Source organism: Trachemys scripta, chromosome 2, assembly GCF_013100865.1.
Source record: "Trachemys scripta elegans isolate TJP31775 chromosome 2, CAS_Tse_1.0, whole genome shotgun sequence".
NCBI lineage: Eukaryota > Metazoa > Chordata > Testudines > Emydidae > Trachemys > Trachemys scripta.
Window position 1 is genome coordinate 24,093,543 of NC_048299.1, and position 18,284 is coordinate 24,111,826.

At 42.6% G+C, this 18,284-nt stretch overlaps 1 long non-coding RNA gene across 4 annotated transcripts in view; it reads right to left on the reverse strand.

Moving 5' to 3' along the window:
- Positions 1–9,168: 9,168 nt before the first annotated feature.
- LOC117872059 overlaps positions 9,169–18,284 on the reverse strand; it is a 36,280-nt gene continuing 27,164 nt past the window's right edge. For 3 of the 4 annotated variants that reach the window (XR_004644391.1, XR_004644388.1, XR_004644389.1), the window contains one exon: positions 13,704–15,438. This is a non-coding gene — a long non-coding RNA (uncharacterized LOC117872059). Of the gene's footprint in view, positions 9,971–13,703; positions 15,439–18,284 lie in introns of those variants that run through there. The other variant, XR_004644390.1, reaches the window with a different exon arrangement.

Consider the following 18,284-nt stretch of genomic DNA (forward strand, 5'->3'; position numbering starts at 1 on the left):
TTAATTTTAGTGGTTAGAAAAACAGAGGGCAGTCATGAAGATGAGACAAAACTTTTATGTTGAATCTGGCAGCTTCAAAGTGCCCTGCTAATTCAGAAATCTAAAATCCAACGTTTGAAAAAAATACCTAGGATTTCTTTTTTTCTGCTCCTTACAGGTTAAGCATGATAAAGCAGCCATTGTCCAAATAGTCCGTGAAATTCTTGAGCTTTTTAAAACAGCCAAAGTTCCTTTTCCTGGTACAAACATTTTTCTAAAGGAAATGTATACAACTCATGAGCAGCTCAAGACTTGTGTAAGTATGGAAATTCATGCCCCAATGTGTTCTTCAAGCTAAAGCCATGGACATTTAAAGGAAAATGAAACTCATAATGTGTAATAATGAAAATACACTGGAAAGCTTTAAAGATATAGAGCTAAATTTTTAAACAATGGCACATATGATGCATCCATAACATATGAATATGTAGAATGGGTAATGGTACAAACATATTAACATATTCAAATACCCATTTTTGCACACGTATTTCCAAGTTTTAACAAAAAAATTTAAGGCTTGATTTAGATGCAATGCCTTAAAATTCAGCCCAAACAGTTTTTAATTTTTGTTTGTTTACTAAGATACTACTGAGTACATAGTCAATTCTTTACTGCTCTGCCTCGCTCTCTGAACAGTGAAGTCTTTCTTTTTATTTTGATTCATTACACATTCTTCTTAAGCCTAAAAATTACTAACCACAGTAACTGCCAAATCCCAAACCCTGTACTCAGCAATATAGAATTTAAGCAAGTGCTTAAATCCATCCCTAATCAGCAAAGCACTTAAGCACATGCTTAATTGTTTTGTTTAAATGGGATTGAAAGCTCAGGTCAACGGTAGCCTCTCTGGCAACTGCAATCTCCACCCTAGGGGTGGGGTGGGCTGAAGGACCTTTGAAGTTGCAGGCAGCCCAATGCACACATCTGTCCCAGCTATTCCCTCTTCATGCTGCGGTAGAGGGAAACCACAGAGCACAGCTCTTTACCGTCAAGAGATTGGGAATTTAATGGAACCTCATACCCTGTTCTAAGGCCTATACAGCAGAACCATGGGGCTTCTGATGGTTATCAGGTTTTCTGTACCGGCAAAGGCCGGGACAAGATTTGCCTCTAAGAGAACAATAATATCCAGTGCTCATCCAAGCATACTAAGTATTTCCATGGTTTTACTACGGTAACAATGTACCGCCATTAGAATAATATACCTACTATACCAAATGGTCTAAAAATTAAATAAAAAACCAAGCATTGTAAAACCATGTCACCTTGCTTGGATTCGAATTCTAGTGTACTTAATTTCCAAATCTCCATAGTTAATTAGAGACTCTTTGTATGTCTTATAAAAGCTATCAGTATAGTTTTGATTATTTAATATAGAAATTGTGATTTCATAGTGTACACATTTTCCAAAACTAACTCCCTCAGTGCAGTACTGCAATGTCCAGACCTGCATATGAGAAAGATGTTGCTATTAGTAGCTTGTTATGCTCTATAGTAGACTATCATAGAGCTAGAGGAAGGGATCATTTTAATAGCATATATTCCAAGCCAAATGTATTTTTATTTCCAAGTGTTCAAGCTCATAATGATCATTTGCTTTTCCTTTTATTTTTAATTCAACAGCTACAGTCCAGTCTTTTGAATGTTATCCATGAATCCATAGTAAAAGACTGCTTCAAAAGGATGAGTAACTATTTGATCAAAGTAAGTACATTGAGTACTGTCTTTTCTTCATGCTCATACTAGCAAATAAGTCAGGGAGTGCTTCTTACTTACTCAAGTAGTCCCGGCTGTAATAAATTATTTTTTTAAATTATCTTTAAGAATCTGTGGATTGTGCTATATTACCAAATCCTATGTAAAAGCCAAAAAAAGCATGTTTGTGTCCAAGGGCATTTTAAGCACAATGCACCATTTTATTCCAACTTCTGAAAATGGTATAACTTTTTTGCTTTAGAGGGGACAATTGTTTATGGGATTAGTCACTCTCTGCTCTGGAGCACCCAACAGGAATCTGCCAATACCTATGTTTTAATGAGAGCACTAATGATCACTATACTTAAGGTTGAAATGCAGCTACTGCAGTTACTCAGGGCTTGTCTACACTTAAAATACTACAGCAGCACTGCTGCAGCTGCACCACTGTAGTGCTTCAGTGTACAACTACCTACGCAGACTGGAGGGGTTCTCCCATCGGTGTGGGTAATCTGCCTCCCCCCCAAGAGGCTGTAGCTAGATTGACGGAAGAATTCTTCCATTGACCTAGCACCGTCTACACTGGGACTTAGGTCAGCTTAACAACGCCACTCCGGGGCATGGATTTTTGACACCCCTGTCTGATGTAGTTAAACTCACCTGATTTTCCAGTGTAGCCCAGGTCATATACCTTTCTTAAACAAATTCCATTTTGATGGAAATTTTCCAAGCTTGCTGTCAGTTTGAGGACAGTTTCAGCAAAATCTCTTCAGCTATTTTTGAATTTAACATGCCCAAAAATTAAATTAAAAACATACAAGCCAGTCTCAGCTGATGTAAACCGAAGTAGCCTCATGGATTTAAATGGAGGTCCGGCAATTTACAGCAGCTGACGATATGGTCTGTACTACTTTCAGTCCTGACTTGTCATAATCTTGAATCTCGTTCTTTCAGTGCAAAGTACAATATCTAATAAACATTTCTTTGATATCCCTTTCTTAAACAGTCAAACAGTCACTGCGCTTGGCAAGAGGTCCACGCACAATCCAGAGAGATTCTTCAACGAATTGAAAATTATTCATTCAGGAGAAAAGGAGCACATTAGTGAACTCACATTTTACCTCAACTACTTTAAATAATTAGTGCCACATTGAGCTAAAGTAAAGAATTTTGTTTTTACATAAATTAATAGCATAGCCTTTGCATAGATTTTTTTAAATGTTTTTACTACTTAATTTATTCATGTCGTGATCTTTGTTTCTAAAACTAGTTGTAATAACTTCATTCTTAATAAAAAATATAAAGAGGCAAGTAACAGTGTTCCTACATATTTATTTCTTGTGTAAAAGAAACAGAAACAGTCTTTAGAAAATAATTTACTGTGGCCCTGGTCCTGCAAACCCTTAAGCTCATGCTAAACATTAAGCATGTGAGCTGTCCCGTTGACTTCATAGAAAATTGTTGCTTTACACTGTGGAAATCTTCACCTGTACAAGTCAGGGGTTTTCTCCCGTGCACAGTGTCTATACTAGGGGGTTTGCACTGATGCATCTACATCAGTATAGTTACAGCAGTGGCTAAAAACCCTAGTGTAGAAAAGCCCTGTTTCCATAACACCTTCCAACCAGGTTTCTGGAAACATTTCCTACAACCTGCACAGATCATCTTTAGATTTCTTTGGGGTTTGATCATCCACATTCAATATTTACAGTCTGTACACCACTCTTCTATTTATTATCTATAGACCTGATTCTACGAAGGGCTGAGTACCCTCAATCTTCCCCATCTTCCCCCAAACAAACATTGACTTCATTGGTGGCTGAGGGCACTCAGCATCTGGCAGGATCAGCCCTATATCTTTAAGCAGAATTTGAAAGCAAGTAAAATTGATAGGGTCTATGAAATGAATAAATAGCCCTGGGGATGCTGTAAATGAATGATATTCCATAACATCATCTGAGTAACAAAATGTTCATGAGCAATCCTTTAAGATAGAGAGACAGACAATGATGCTGATTTACACCCGCTGACAATCTGGCTCAGAAATGGGAGTTTGGCTCTGGATCCAAACCACTGCAATTCAGCCTCAGGGTCCAGGGTGTTTAAAGTCATTTCCTAGGCTACATCTACACTGGCATCCACACTCAATACTTACCCATGTTTATGCCCAGATATGTACCCCAGGCCTTCACTGAGTGCCCACATATCCTGTGCTGGACATGGGTTCAAGCTGTATACACACGTCCATTCTGCTGCTTTTTGGTATGCGCTTTTGGCAATAGGATTTCAGGGGTAGTATCCCAGGATTCTGTGTGTCACAGCAGACACTCCGGGAACCACCTTGCAGTGTTTTGTTGGTACTGTCTGCTGCCTTTGCACATTTGTTGATGGCAGTTCCTGGTCACCCCTTTTTCCTGCTCAACGTAGTGAAAGACATGGAGCAAGTGAGAAACAGATGTCTGGGGTGGTGACTGATGCACTGTCATTCCATAACACAGAGATGCAGGAGACTACCAGAGTTCTGATTGACTGTCCATGAGTGTACTGCTGCTTCTGGACCAGAACCAGCATGGTGTGGGGAGATCACATCATCCTGAAATCTTGAGATGATGACTAGTGGCTGCAGAACTTCAGAATGAGGAAGTAGATATTCCTGGAGCTCTCTGAAGAGCTGGCCTCAACCCTACAGGATAGAACACTTGGTTCCATAGACCCATACCGGTGCAGAAGTGCGTGGCTATTGCCCTCTGGAAGTTAGCAATGCTGGATAGCTATCATCAATCAATTGCAAACTACTTCAGGATGGAGAAGTCTATTGGGTTTTTGGTGGTGCAGGTTTGCAAAGCTATTAATACTCTCATCTACCCATGGGTAGTTGCCCTCACCAAAGTTCTGGAAATGATAGCTGGGTTTCAGAGCATGGGGTTTCTGAAGTGCCTGTGGGACCTAAAGAACCAGCTGGATTTTCTGCTGTGCCAGAAAATTGTGGACATACATTTATGAGACTAGAAGGCAGGTCAAATGGCAATAGACCATATTTCTAAAATAGCAAATGGTGCCTGCATGGAGGGGAAAAGTGAACCACTGCAAATGACCACCTGTCCCCCAAGCCCACACCACCAGCATCAGGAAATCCAGCCCCTTCGTCCAGCAAAGAGCAGAAAAAGGAATGAGGAAAGAAAGAGTCAAACAGCAACTGTGCTTTGTTCCATGAACTTTCTGATCAAGCCACGCGCATCCCCCTCCCTCTTCCTCTCCCCTAACCCCCCCCCCCCACCGGGCAAAGAGATGCTACATTGTGTTTTTGCAGCTGCTGGATTAGATATCTCACTCACTCACCCCCTTTTTCCTGACTTGTGCGGCATGGCTCTGAGAGGGGAAATCCTGGACACCAGTGACAGGAAATGCTTGAAAATCTTTATACTGTGACAGGTTTCAGAGTGGTAGCCATGTTAGTCTGTATCAGCAAAAAGAACAAGGAGCCCACAAAACCTTATGCTCAAATAAATTTGTTAGTCTCTAAGGTTCCACAAGTACTCCTCGTTCTTTATACTGTGACAGAAGATTGCTGTCACATTCCTTGGAGCAGCACAGGTTTCCCTCCTCCTTCCTATACTAACTGGCCCTAAACCCACCCACCCCTTCTGTGTGTCTCCTGTTTGCAAGTGGGGGAAGAGGACTTACTGTAATGAAAGCTTGTAATCTTGAAAGGAACAGAAAACAACAGTAACTGTTCAGAACCATTAATCTTCTACAAATGTCCTGTCCCCCAGCTAATCCTCCCCCTCAACCTTGCTGTCAGCCGGTTGACCAACAAACTCACAGACCCAGAAGCAGTATGATAGTTCAGTGATAATCTGTTCTATGGTCTCTGCCAAAAGCTTTATAGTGGTTTGAGGTAATTCAATAAAATATTGCATGTATAGTTACGTCTTGGTCAGGGAACATTTTTGGGGGGAGGGAAGCTTCCAGTCCTGAATGCAGCCACAGAGAAAGAAGGAGGGGAGGTTGGCAAGAAGGGTGGGGGGTTAATTTATCCAACTCAGGTTCCATTTCCAGCTGTGTCTCAGGGTCCTCCTCTGGCTTGTCAGGAGGGGCTTGCGGAGCCAACTCCTCCAGGAAGAGGGGCAGAATAACTTGGTCCTCTTCCTTCAGGTCTTCTGGGGCTTCCTCCACCATGGTCCCCACTGTCTCCTCACACCCTCTTTCTACTGGCTCTCATCGCCATCCTGTCGGATGATGAGACCAGTGGGATTCAGGAGTAGGGTGACCAGATGTCCCGATTTTATAGGGACAGTCCCGATTTTTGGGTCTTTTTCTTATATAGGCTCTTATTGCATCCCACCCCTTGTCCCGATTTTTCACATTTGCTGTCTGGTCACCCTTATTCAGGAGCGGGTCAAGAGCTACCTCAGGCTTGGTATTGGAGCCCAGGAGAACACCAGGTCCCACTGCTTGAATAAGGCATATGATGCAGTCTTGAAGTGACTGTTGGAGTCTTTAGCCTTCCAATACCAGAGCCTGAGGTGCTTTATGCATTCCCAGCATTGGGCCGGACTCTGGTGAGAATACTCACCTGCTCCAGCCTCTCTGAAACTTCTTGGTAAAGGTCTTGGAGGGAATTCCAACATGCGCTTTGAGGTTCTAATCCACATCCCACTGCTGGCATTGGGAGACATTGACTGCAATGGGCTTTGGCTCAGGCAAGGGGAGAGCTTCTTGAGGTAGATAAAGGTCCCCTGGAAATCATCTATTATTTCAAGTTGCATTAGCTCGTATGAGGCCTGGATACAGCTCTTTTCATTGCTAAAGGGGAAGAATTGTGTGAGTAAATAAAAATGGCAAACTGATAGCACAATACTATTAAAGACAGACAATAAGGCAAACACGTGCTGCACTTCCTCCACACATCTCTGCAAATCCACCTCAGTCCTAACCAGCAATTTACATACAAGTGCCATCCTGAGTAGAACTGATTGAGAATTTTCTGACAGAATGTTTTTTTTTCCATAGGAAAAAGGCAATTCATCTACACCAAAACTGTGCACAGGAAAGGGTCAGTTCTGCCTCTCTCTCTCTTTTTTTTTTTTCACAATGAAAAATTCTGTTTTTCTGGTTCAAAACAATTTTTTTCCAAAGCTTAAACTACTTATAGTACAAAAAAGTTTAAAAAACTAAAAAAATTGTTGAAATTAAAATAGAATGTTTCAATTGACCTCAGCTGAATTTTTTTTTCTTCAGATTCTCAGTTCACAAAAATATTTGAGATTTTGACATTTCATCCCAATTTGGGATGGGAATTTTTTTTTAAATATTTTGAACGTTATTGTGGGACTGGAAAAAAATGTTTCCTGCCCAGCTGTAGTCCTGAGGCCACTTGAGCAGAAGCTATAAATAGTGCCAACATGGATAGTCACTGGGAAACAGATTGAGATTCCCTTCATTTCAGCTGTGATCTAAACACTGAAAGGCTTGAATAGTTCAACAATAATACATTGCTGAGGGTAGTCCTCTAGGAATACAAAGTGATGTTTTCATTCGGTACCCTTGGAAACACAAACATGAAGTCAGAAATCCCTTTTGTTTTCCCTGTTACACATCTCTTCCAGTGAAACTAGCCAGGCATCTTCTACACAGCTGCCACAACCACTTTGGTGTGCTGGCCTTAAACTTTAATAGAGCTAAAAGATGCTATTGTGGGCCCTAACCGTGTATCTGATAAGAAGCTAAGAGAGGCTAGCATATCAACTGATTCCTTGCTATGTTCAATCCTAAAAACCCCTTTCTACAAAAGAAATGTATATACAAGCAGGCTACATGACTGTTCAGCTTACATGGAACTTTACAGTTCTACAATTACTGTACAGTGTACTTCCATAGCACCTTCCATCTGAGAATCCCAAAACAATATAAAGATAAGTTAACGAGTTCAGCTGCACAATTGAGGTGAAGGGTTAATATCTCCTTTCTACACATGGGGGAACTGATGCACACAGAAAGGGTGATTTGTCCAAAGTCATAAGGGAAAGATGTGTCAAAACTGGAAATAGAATGGTGGTATCCAGGCTCCCCATTCTGTGCTTTAACCACAACATCAGCTGCTTACGCATGAGTGGAGAGTATGAGGGTCAATCCCACTGACCAATGTATATGGTCTATTTGAAAAATAATCCCAACAAAATACAAGCACACAACACATAAACATAAGAACGGCCGTACTGGGTCAGACCAAAGCTCCATCTAGCCCAGTATCCTGTCTACTGACAGTGGCCAATGCCAGGTGCCCCAGAGGGAGTGAACCTAACAGGTAATGATCAAGTGATCTCTCTCCTGCCATCCTTCTCCACCCTCTGACAAGCAGAGGCTAGGAACACCATGCCTTACCCATCCTGGCTAATAGCCATTAATGGACTTAACCTCCATGAATGTATCTAATTATAGCCGTAGCCTTCACAACCTCCTCAGGCAAGGAGTTCCACAAGTTGACTGTGTGCTGTGTGATGAAGAACTTCCTTTTATTTGTTTTAAACCTGCTGCCCATTAATTTCATTTGGTGGCCCCTAGTTCTTGTATTATGGGAATAAGTAAATATCTTTTCCTTATCTACTTTCTCCACATCATTCATGATTTTATATACCTCTATCATATCCCCCCTTAGTCTCCTCTTTTCCAAGCTGAAAAGTCCTAGCCTCTTTAATCTCTCCTCATATGAGACCCGTTCTAAACCCCTAATCATTTTAGTTGCCCTTCTCTGAACCTTTTCTAGTGCCAGTATATCTTTTTTGAGATGAGGAGACCACATCTGTACGCAGTATTCAAGATGCGGGCGTACCATCAATTTATAAAAGGGAAATAATATATTCTCTGTCTTATTCTCTATCCCCTTTTTAATGATTCCTAACATCCTGTTTGCTTTTTTGACTGCCTCTGCACACTGAGTGGACGTCTTCAGAGAACTATCCACAATGACTCCAAGATCTTCTTCCTGATTAGTTGTAGCTAAATTAGCCCCCATCATATTGTATGTATAGTTGGGGTTATTTTTTCCAATGTGCATTACTTTACATTTATCCACATTAAATTTCATTTGCCATTTTGTTGCCCAATCACTTAGTTTTGTGAGAAGCTACACATCAGTAGGTATATTTGAATTTGCAAGTGGAAAGTGTTATTAGAATGTCCAGGTCTCTTCTTTTTTAGCAGGACATTGCACATCTTCAGGTCTTATGAAGGAGGGCGGGGGAGGAAAGGAACTAATAGGAGGAGAGGGGAGTCATATTATAGGGTGCGAGAAGCTATATTAAGAAATAGGCTGTGCAATAACAAAATTTATTATTAAAATAAAACACAACTTCATGTATCATTTAGAATAGTATCTTCCCTACAAACTGTATCTTGAAATGCTTTTGAGTATGAAATGAACGTCAGACAGTGTGTATTATAAAGCAGTATTTGTATTATATATATGGTATAAAACATGTCATTTTTAAATAAATACATATACTAGTGACATTGAGTGAAGGAGAAAGTCTGGCATATTCCACTGTAATAGCTAACAGGAACTGACATGACAATAGGATTGCTTTTAGATTAATTATTTAGGATTCACTTGGGGGCATTACATAATACATACAAAGTGGTTTCACCTAAAACATTTTGTACAAAACCTTGTTCCTGCTCAGTGGCCTTGCCCAATGAGACTAGAGGACAGCATGGCTGTCTCCAGATCCAGTAAATGCTATATTTTAAGTGACTGATATTTTTCAAGTTACAAATACTGAGCCAGATGCTACAAGCCTCACTTACATTACATAGTATTTACTTGTGGGAGAAGTCCTGCTAACGGGTCCCCCATTCCTACTAGAGTCTGGGGCCCTAATAATAAGAGGCTCTGAAGGAGAAATAGTGAAAGGAGAGCTATGTTCTCTGTAAGTTGAAGCTATGATCATGGGTACTTTATAGTCATAACACTCAGCTCCGGTTTTTTTGTTTGTTTATTTTTTGTTGCATGCTGACATTTCATTTGAATGTGTGCAACATGATTTTAAGTTCTTGTTCATTCTGCATCACATAGAGTGTGGCCCCATTCTTCCATCCTTCTCTCTGAGCTGAATAATATAACACATCACATCAGAGGGTTTTGTCATCCAGTTTCACAGAGTATTGAAGATCCACTTTATATGCAAAGAGATCTTATGGTGTCCTTGAACTAGTTATTTCCGAGGAGGAAGAGTACCTGGAGGCATATGAGACATATAAAAATAGAAGGTTTCTGTGTAAAGGGAAAGGAGATTGAGGTCAACAGCACATGCAAAAAAAAAAAAAAAAATCCACTTATGCTCCACTTTTGGGACTCTCAAACATTTCTATTGTGTAGGCCATGTCTTAATAGAGATACTGTCTCATATCTCCTGTGACAGACCCAGAGCAGTGGGGTACAGGAGTCTGGTAGAGGGCAAATATACTGGTCACTGGATGAGTAGTTTTCTGTTCCCTGAGTGACTAGAGCAGGAGCTGCACTAGAGTAATCAGGAACCTGCTAGAACCAGTTAAGGCAGGCAGGCTAATTAGGACACCTGGAGCCAATTAAGAAGAAGCTGCTAGAATCAATTAAGGCAGGCTAATCAGGGCACCTGGGTTTTAAAAAGGAGCTCACTTCAGTTTGTGGTGTGAGTGTGAGGAGCTGGGAGCAAGAGGTGTAAGAAGCTGAGAGTGAGTGATGCTGGAGGACTGAGGAGCACAAGTGTTATCAGACACCAGGAGGAAGGTCCTGTGGTGAGAATAAGGAAGGTGTTTGGAGGAGGCCATGGGGAAGTAGCCCAGGGAGTTGTAGCTGTCATGTAGTTGTTACAGGAGGCACTATAGACAGCTGCAGTCCACAGGGCCCTGGGCTGGAACCCAGAGTAGAGGGTGGGCCTGGGTTCCCCCCAAACCTCCCAATTGACCTGGACTGTGGGTTCTTCCAGAGGGGAAGGTCTCTGGGCTGTTCCCCAACCCACATGGTGAATCTCTGAGGCAAGAAAATCTGCCAATAAGTGCAGGACCCACCAAGATAGAGGATGAACTTTGTCACACTCCCCTCCCAGGCATGTTTTCACAGGCTGCCTCTCCCCCTATTTAATATTGTGGCAAACTACAATAATTGGATAAATGGCTTCAGGAAAATATTAATGTATTGTCAACTTCTTTTAAGGGGCTATTGCAGCTGACAACAAGGAGGAGGAGCCAGTGACAGCCAGTTCTCTGTAGAACACTAGAGATCTAATGATGATAGTTTTGGCACCATACTGGTAATAGCAGGTGCCTGGACTTGATGATCCAGGAGCTCCCTTCCAGTCCTATATTCCTATGTCTAAGAAGTATGGTCTGCACACAGGATTGGGTGCCAGGAACTCCTGAGTGCTAGTCCTGACAGACCCTGACATTTTAAGTGACCTCAGAAAATCACTTAGCCTACCTGTAAACTGGGGATAGAAATACCTGCCTAAGTTGCAGGGGTGTTGTGAGTCCAGGTTAATGGTTGCAGAGCCCTATGGTAGGTTGAACAGATAGAGGGAGGGCCTACCAAGCCTAACAGTGGTGTTGGTTATACTTTTCTCTTAACAGGTTCACTCACCCTTATATATTGCATGACCTTGTTGCTCCAGTTCAAACCTGGAGAACAGTGATAGTTGTAGTAAGATGAGGCCCTGAAACATAAACTCTTGTGTCTGAGGCCTGAAGCCTGAACCAAAGTACTTCCAGGCATTGCTAAGCAAAAGCTGTACTGTGAGCCAGAATCAGTCCCCGCTCACAGAAGTTAGTGAGAAGACGGTTGTTAGAAGCAGGTGCATTCACATCTAAGTGCTAATAAGAGGAACTTGTGCCAAGATGGCACTGGACAGCCCAATACAAGGACACTCCATAGACCTAACAAGGAATAGGCAGGTGGATCTTAAAGACAGGGTCAAAAGGACAACATGATGGATAGATCTGTTTGTCTGAAACAACATGATCAAAGGGGGAGACAGCACCCTAATGAGCCAAGAGGCTATACCTCAATAGGTCAGTAGGGATGAGTAATCTGTCCTGTAACTGTATAAAAGTAGGTCCTGGAGTGTGCATCTTTGGCCAGCCTAGGGGGCAGTGGAAAGTCCAGCCACTGACTGAGCTGTGCCCATTGCCGGGGGCACATATTCGTAGTATGTCCTGTAGAGTCTATAGGAAACTATTACTGTGCTTCGTTTGACAATAAACCTGGCTCGGGTTCCTTCGTCTGTGGTCTTTGGGGGTTCTCTCGGGGTTTGCTGTGTCAGCTATCTGTGCAGAGCTGGGGCAGCACGCAGAGGGAGCACGCACACAGCTGACTGTTATCATCGAACAAGAGCAGAGCACCACACCGGTAGCTACTGACAACAATAGTCTTGGTTTTCATCCCTGATCTATATGCAAGCATAAAGAGAGAGAACCAAGACAGTGTTGCATTCAGGTTTTATTCCTCCCTTCATGTACTCTGTGCTCTCATCAAGCACTTCCTGAAACAAAACTTCTCTAAGTGCCCATACACAATCATACCATATCTTCCCTGTAGACAGAACTATTTATCGTAACCTCCCATATGTCACATTTGAAATAGCAAAATTAAACATGACTACTATATTCTTATATACTTTTACTTTACATATGATAAACTCTATATTATCAACAACTTTTTGTTTTAATTAACTAATTCAACTTCTTTGGTGTCTAAGGCACTGGTTCTCAACCTTTGTTCATTTGCAGACCCCTAAAAAAAATTTCATATGGAGGTGCGGACCCCTTTTGAAAATCTTTTGTTTGTTTATATAGTTGAATTCTGTTCAGCCTGTTTTGCCTACCTCTTTCATGGACCTCTTAGACATAGTTTGCAGACCCCCAGAGTTCTATGAACCACAGGTTGAGAACCAATTTTCCTTTGTGTCTGGAAGGGTTGTTCTTTCATGCCCTAGAATTGTATGAAGTCTTGTATATGTCTTGAGGATGGTTTGATGTTGGAGCGTGAGTCTCTCTTGTGATGATAGAAGACTGCCATGAACTTGGTGTGGTATTTTGACAGTCTGTTCCAATATCTATCGGTCAGTGCTCCTGTGCACCTTCTGTGTCCTGCTGAGCAAATCTCAGTGGAGTGCATATTTCGCTGTCTTCCCCGTCTGCGATTTCTGTCTTGTTTGTACTGTGTGAATGTATTTGTGGTTTCAGTGAACTATGTGCCCATCCACTGCTACATTATCTGAAAGAAAGTTTATCTGTTTGACACATGTACCTTGCTTTCAAGAGTATGATTTGTCCTAAGAAGAAAATTTGATCCTGACAGGATCTCCTGTTTGTACTACTGGGTGGTCTTTAGCTTATTGATTATAGTAGGCTTTGGCCTTTGTGTATTTCTCTTCCTTTTTGTCTGTTACTCATTCCATTACTCCTGGTTGTAGTAATGCTGGGGATGTAAACACCAAGATGTGTAGGTGATGGTTCTTGGGGTACCCAGGACTGCGAATCAACTTGTTAGCTCCTGCCTCCCGCATGAGGGATACTTGTTTGTACTTAACTGGATGTCAGCTCCCTGACACCACCAGCCTGTTTGCCCCACACACACTCTCTTCTCTGGGCTTTGCCAGCCCTTACTTTGCCTTGCAGGCTAACAGTAGGTGCACCCCAGTCTCCAAACCCCTTTGAAGCGTTCCCCTGTTAGTGTCCAGCCCCCTATCTGCTGAACACTCACATAAATACCAGATCTGCTGTCCCCAAGGGAACAGTGCACATACCAGTTGGTATGATTCAACTCAGGATCATCATCTTGCTTAATATAACAGCACTGAGATGTATTTATAGTGAAAACAAGGATTTATAGTGAAAACAAGGATAAGTATATTACTGAAGATTTAAGCTTTAAGAGATGGTGAGTAAGGGTAATGAAAACAAAAGGTTACATGTAAAACAAAATCGTAACACACTTTGTAGTAATTAAACTTAACTATTAGGTTAAACTTCATTAGGAGGTTCTCACCCAAAGCTTTACAATGTCTTCAACCACAGCTGGTTGTGATCCCATTTACTTCCTTGGTGCAGGATAAGGGGATGCCTTTTTTGCCTTCTGCATATTTCCCCAAAGTTCACTGTCTGTACTCAGACACAGTACAACCACCTGTTACTTGTTTTTCCTGTGTGCTCATACCTGTTGACTTCATACGTCTGACTTTGTACATAATTGTGCATCCGTTGTCTTAGCTTACATGCTGATAGAGAGAGGTGTGAATAAACATATTTTGTCTGACAAGAAACTTGTTTCTGCCTGTACTATGATACAGAAGCTACAAACATATTTTCAGTCTACATGCATAACTCCTCACATAGTATTTCTCAATAATAACAGTGACTTGTGTGACCCTGGGTTTCATTTGAGACCTCACATGACATTCTTTGGTGAATCAGAATGTACATAATCATAATACTCTCGCAATGCCCTTGCCAGTTGGCATTGAGGAGTTCTTGGGTCACAAAATGTTCATCTTGACATCAAATATCGTACTGGACTGCTATCAATGCCTTCTGTGGGAGTGTTTCTCCATTCGAGAATGTCTTGCCATATATTCTCTTTGCTTTTTGCCACTTTCTTTAACAGTCGTAGCAACTTTAACTGCCTAGTCAGCTTTGTCAGTGACTAGCTGTGGTATGGCAATTATAGGACAATGATGTGATCCCATTTCTGGATAAATTGCACAAACTTATTGTCAGGAGCCCAACAAGCCAGGGCCTAGGGCCAGAGCAGGAGCAAACCTGAGGCTAGGAGTAGCAGAGGAGTTCATAGCAGGTCCAGGCTAGAGTTGATACCAAGGGTCAGAGTCCAAGTCAGGAGGTGAAGTCCAAATCAAGCCAGGAATTCAAGAGTAAGGAGCTGTAATAGCCATGGCAGCTACAGAAGATCCACACGCTTACCTGAATACTTACTAGAATGCCCCTTGAGTTTATATAGGGCAGGGAGCAAATGAGGAGCTAAGGGCTGCTGTCTATCAAACTCTCGAGGCAGAACTTCTAGGGGTCTATATCTAGAGTGTGTCATGGGGAGTGATGTACAAGCCAGTTACAGCTGCTGCTGGGGGGCAGCCTGGAGAGGCCAGCTGCCTGGTACCTCTACTAAGCCCGGGTTCTAGACCCCTGGGACCTTACGTTTGCTGCAAGTCAGCTGTGGTCTATTGTCTGAAACTATACAGGGTGGGATGCCACGCCTGCTGAAATGCTTCATTACTTTGTCTATAAGGATAATAGTGCTTGACAGTTGAGCTAGTTCCCAGGAGTCTAGCTAGTAACCTAAGTAATAAGGTAGTTTGTGATCAAAGAGTCCATTATCACTTTGCTCTGTTCGGAATCCTGTGTATTTCCATTGTCCTTTTTTTTTTTTTTGCTGCTTGGCTTGCTTTTCCCCACTTGCATCACAATTGCTCACAGGTCTCAGTTGTCCTTGATCATGTTTGCCCAGTATATGGCATCTCTGTCTTTCTGGGTACAGGCTTCTATTCCAGAATGGCAATGATGTATTCTTGAGAGAGTTTCTGTTCTCAGTGATCTGAGTATTGGGATTCATCTGCTTTTCTATATCATGCTATTTTGTACATTCAGCTTGTCTTGATAGCGCCTGTATTTGAGAGGTATTGTCTTCCTTCCTCTCTTTTAAATGCTTCTTGGATGAAGCTGTTAAAATAAAAGCATTTCATAATCACTAAACGAGAGTAAAAATACATGGCTTTGCACGTATCTCCCAGTATTTTAACCACTTGCCAATAGACTTTCTTTTGGGGTCTAGGCTCCATTTTGAGTAACCCTATGGATTTTCCAGTTGAGACTGTTCAATGAATGCGAATGCTATGGCTAAATTTTTCAGCTCCATTGATGAAAATGAGAACTTGCTCCAGATTTCTAGTAGATTTAAATTAAAATGGCTCAATTCTAACTGCTCCATTTACATTATTGGCAAAGTGCATAGGAGCTTGTTTTAACCTCCGCTTCTTATTCTCAAGATTCCTTTCAAAATTTTAAAGACAGGCATTCATGGGGTTTAATGTTTCTTCCTGTTGAATCAGTATTCTGATCTCCAATGCACTGACATTGGGATTAATAATGAGGATACAGGCGGCACCACTTGGGCAGTATAATAAGAATTACATGGCATTGTCTCATATTTTTGGAGTTCTTGATTTCTGAAAGAGATCCCCCACATTCAAAGATTCCTCAGATAATTTTGTCTCAAGCCATCCAAATCCAATCTGTATTTTTTGTTGTCTTCTCTTCTATTATTTATAGAAACCCACCTATTAAGTCTATTAAGTTCATTTGCAGATGACTCCTACTCAGTCTGCTCAAATTTAAAATATTCTTGCATAATAATTCATTTAATAGCACACAAATACATTGTAGAACAATAAATTATTACAGTAAACTTTAAGAGACATCACAAACCAAAAGCTTCCAAATAAAATAAGGGGAACTCTGACAATACAGCATGTTTAACATACTTTCTTTTCCCATTTCCATAGTTGCATACATGCTTCTTATAGAATAAGTGTGTATTTATATTTTGGTAGCCTAATATTTAAAACTCATTAAGTCCTTTAGTTGATGAGGAACTGGAGAAGGATAGGTTTCAGGAGGGAGCTAGTTTGAGATAGCAAAGGCTTGGGAATACAAGCTGGGGCCAGGCTGCCATCACATAGACCTCAGCATGTAACACTGGCCTCTCATCATGCTTATTAAAGATCTTTCCTCAAACTCTGATGGCCAGTTGCATCACGTGTTGCTAATGAAGCAAATCACACATGGGTTATTTGGAATAATCTTTAAACATGCATGTAAACAACTTATTTCCCAAGACTGTTAAGATTGAACAGATAGCTGAATCATTTAAATAATGTTTTTAAGTTACACTTTATTTTTACTGAATTTTGGATACAACAGCAAACTTCAAATTGTTTTTTTTTAAACACCTACTCGTCAGTTATAATAAAAAATTCCATATTACAGTTACTGACCACTTCTGGATAAAATGCCTTTTTTTTTTTAAAGAACTCCATGATAGCAACAGTTCTGTAAAGCTTTTTTTCTGCCTGCAGAGGGAGCACTGGCCCTTGAAAACAGACTAGGATTTTGTAAAAAGGAAAACATATTTCTATTGGAGACAAGGTGTGTGCAGTAATATCTCTTATTGCAGTGGTTCTCAACCAGGGGTCTGGAGCCCCCTGGGAGGCTGTTAACACATTTCAGGGGGTCCACCAAGCAGGGCCGGCATTATACTCGCTGAGGCCCAAGGCAGAAAGCTGAAGCCCCACCACATGGGGCTAAATCCCAGAGCCCTATCACCCGGGGGTAAATCCGAAGCCTGAGCAATGTAGCTTTGCAGGGGGCCCCTTGGCATGGAGCCCAAAAGAATTGCCCTGCTTCACGCTGCTGCTGGTTTTTATATGCAGAAAACCAGTTATTGTGGCACAGGTGGGCTGTGGAGTTTTTACAGCATGTTGGGGGGAGGCCTCAGAAAGAAAAAGGTTGAGAACCCCTGTTTTATTGGACCAGATTCTGTTGGTGAAAGAGACAAGCTTTCAAGCTGAAACAGAGCTCTTCCTCAGGTCCAGGAAAGATACTTTGTGTGTCACAGCTAAATACAAGGTGGACAGGGCCGGCTCTAGGCACCAGCAAAACAAGCTGGTGCTTGGGGCGGCACATTTTTAGGGGCGGCATGGCCGGCGCCAGAATGCCGCCCCTAAAAATGTGCCCCGGCTGCCCTAGCTCACCTCCGCTGCTGCTGCCAGGGCGCGCAAAACAGGTGATTCGCGCGCCACTACTCGCCCTCCCTCCCAGGCTCTCAAGCCTCTCAAGCCTGGGAGGGAGGGGGAGCAGCGGCGCGCAAATCAGCTGTTTCGCGCGCCGCGGCGGCTCGGGGTCTCCCCCTCCCTCCCAGGCTCTCAAACCTGGGAGGGGGGAGATCCCGAGCGGCCGTTTCGCGCGCCGCTGCTCCCCCTCCGTCCCAGGCTTGAGAGCCTGGGAGGGAGGGGGAGAAGCGGCGCCCGCGCCGCGGCCACTCGGAGTCTCCCCCTCCCTCCCAGGTTCTCAAACCTGGGAGGGAGGGGGAGATCCTGAGCGGCCGCGGGGCGCGAAACAGCCGTTTTGCACGCCGCTGCTCCCCCTTCCTCCCAGACTTGAGAGCCTGGGAGGGAGGGGGAGACTCCGAGTGGCCACGGCGCGGGCGCTGCTTCTCCCCCTCCCTCCCTCCTAGGCTTGAGAGCCTGGGGGGAGGAGGCAGGGCTGGGGATTTGGGGAAGGGGCAGAGTTGAGGCGGGGCCCGGAGTGGGGTAATTAAAGAACGGGGGGGGGGGGGGCCAAAATTGTTTTTGCTTTGGGCGGCAAAAATCCTAGAAGGTGGAACAGATCTTTCAGCATAAGGAGTTAACAGGTTGTAAAAGAGTATTCAAGGTGAAGTGAGCAGCTCACACCTCTGCAGTCATCGACAAAGGAGGGAAGTGGGTTATACATTGTTATATTTTTAATAC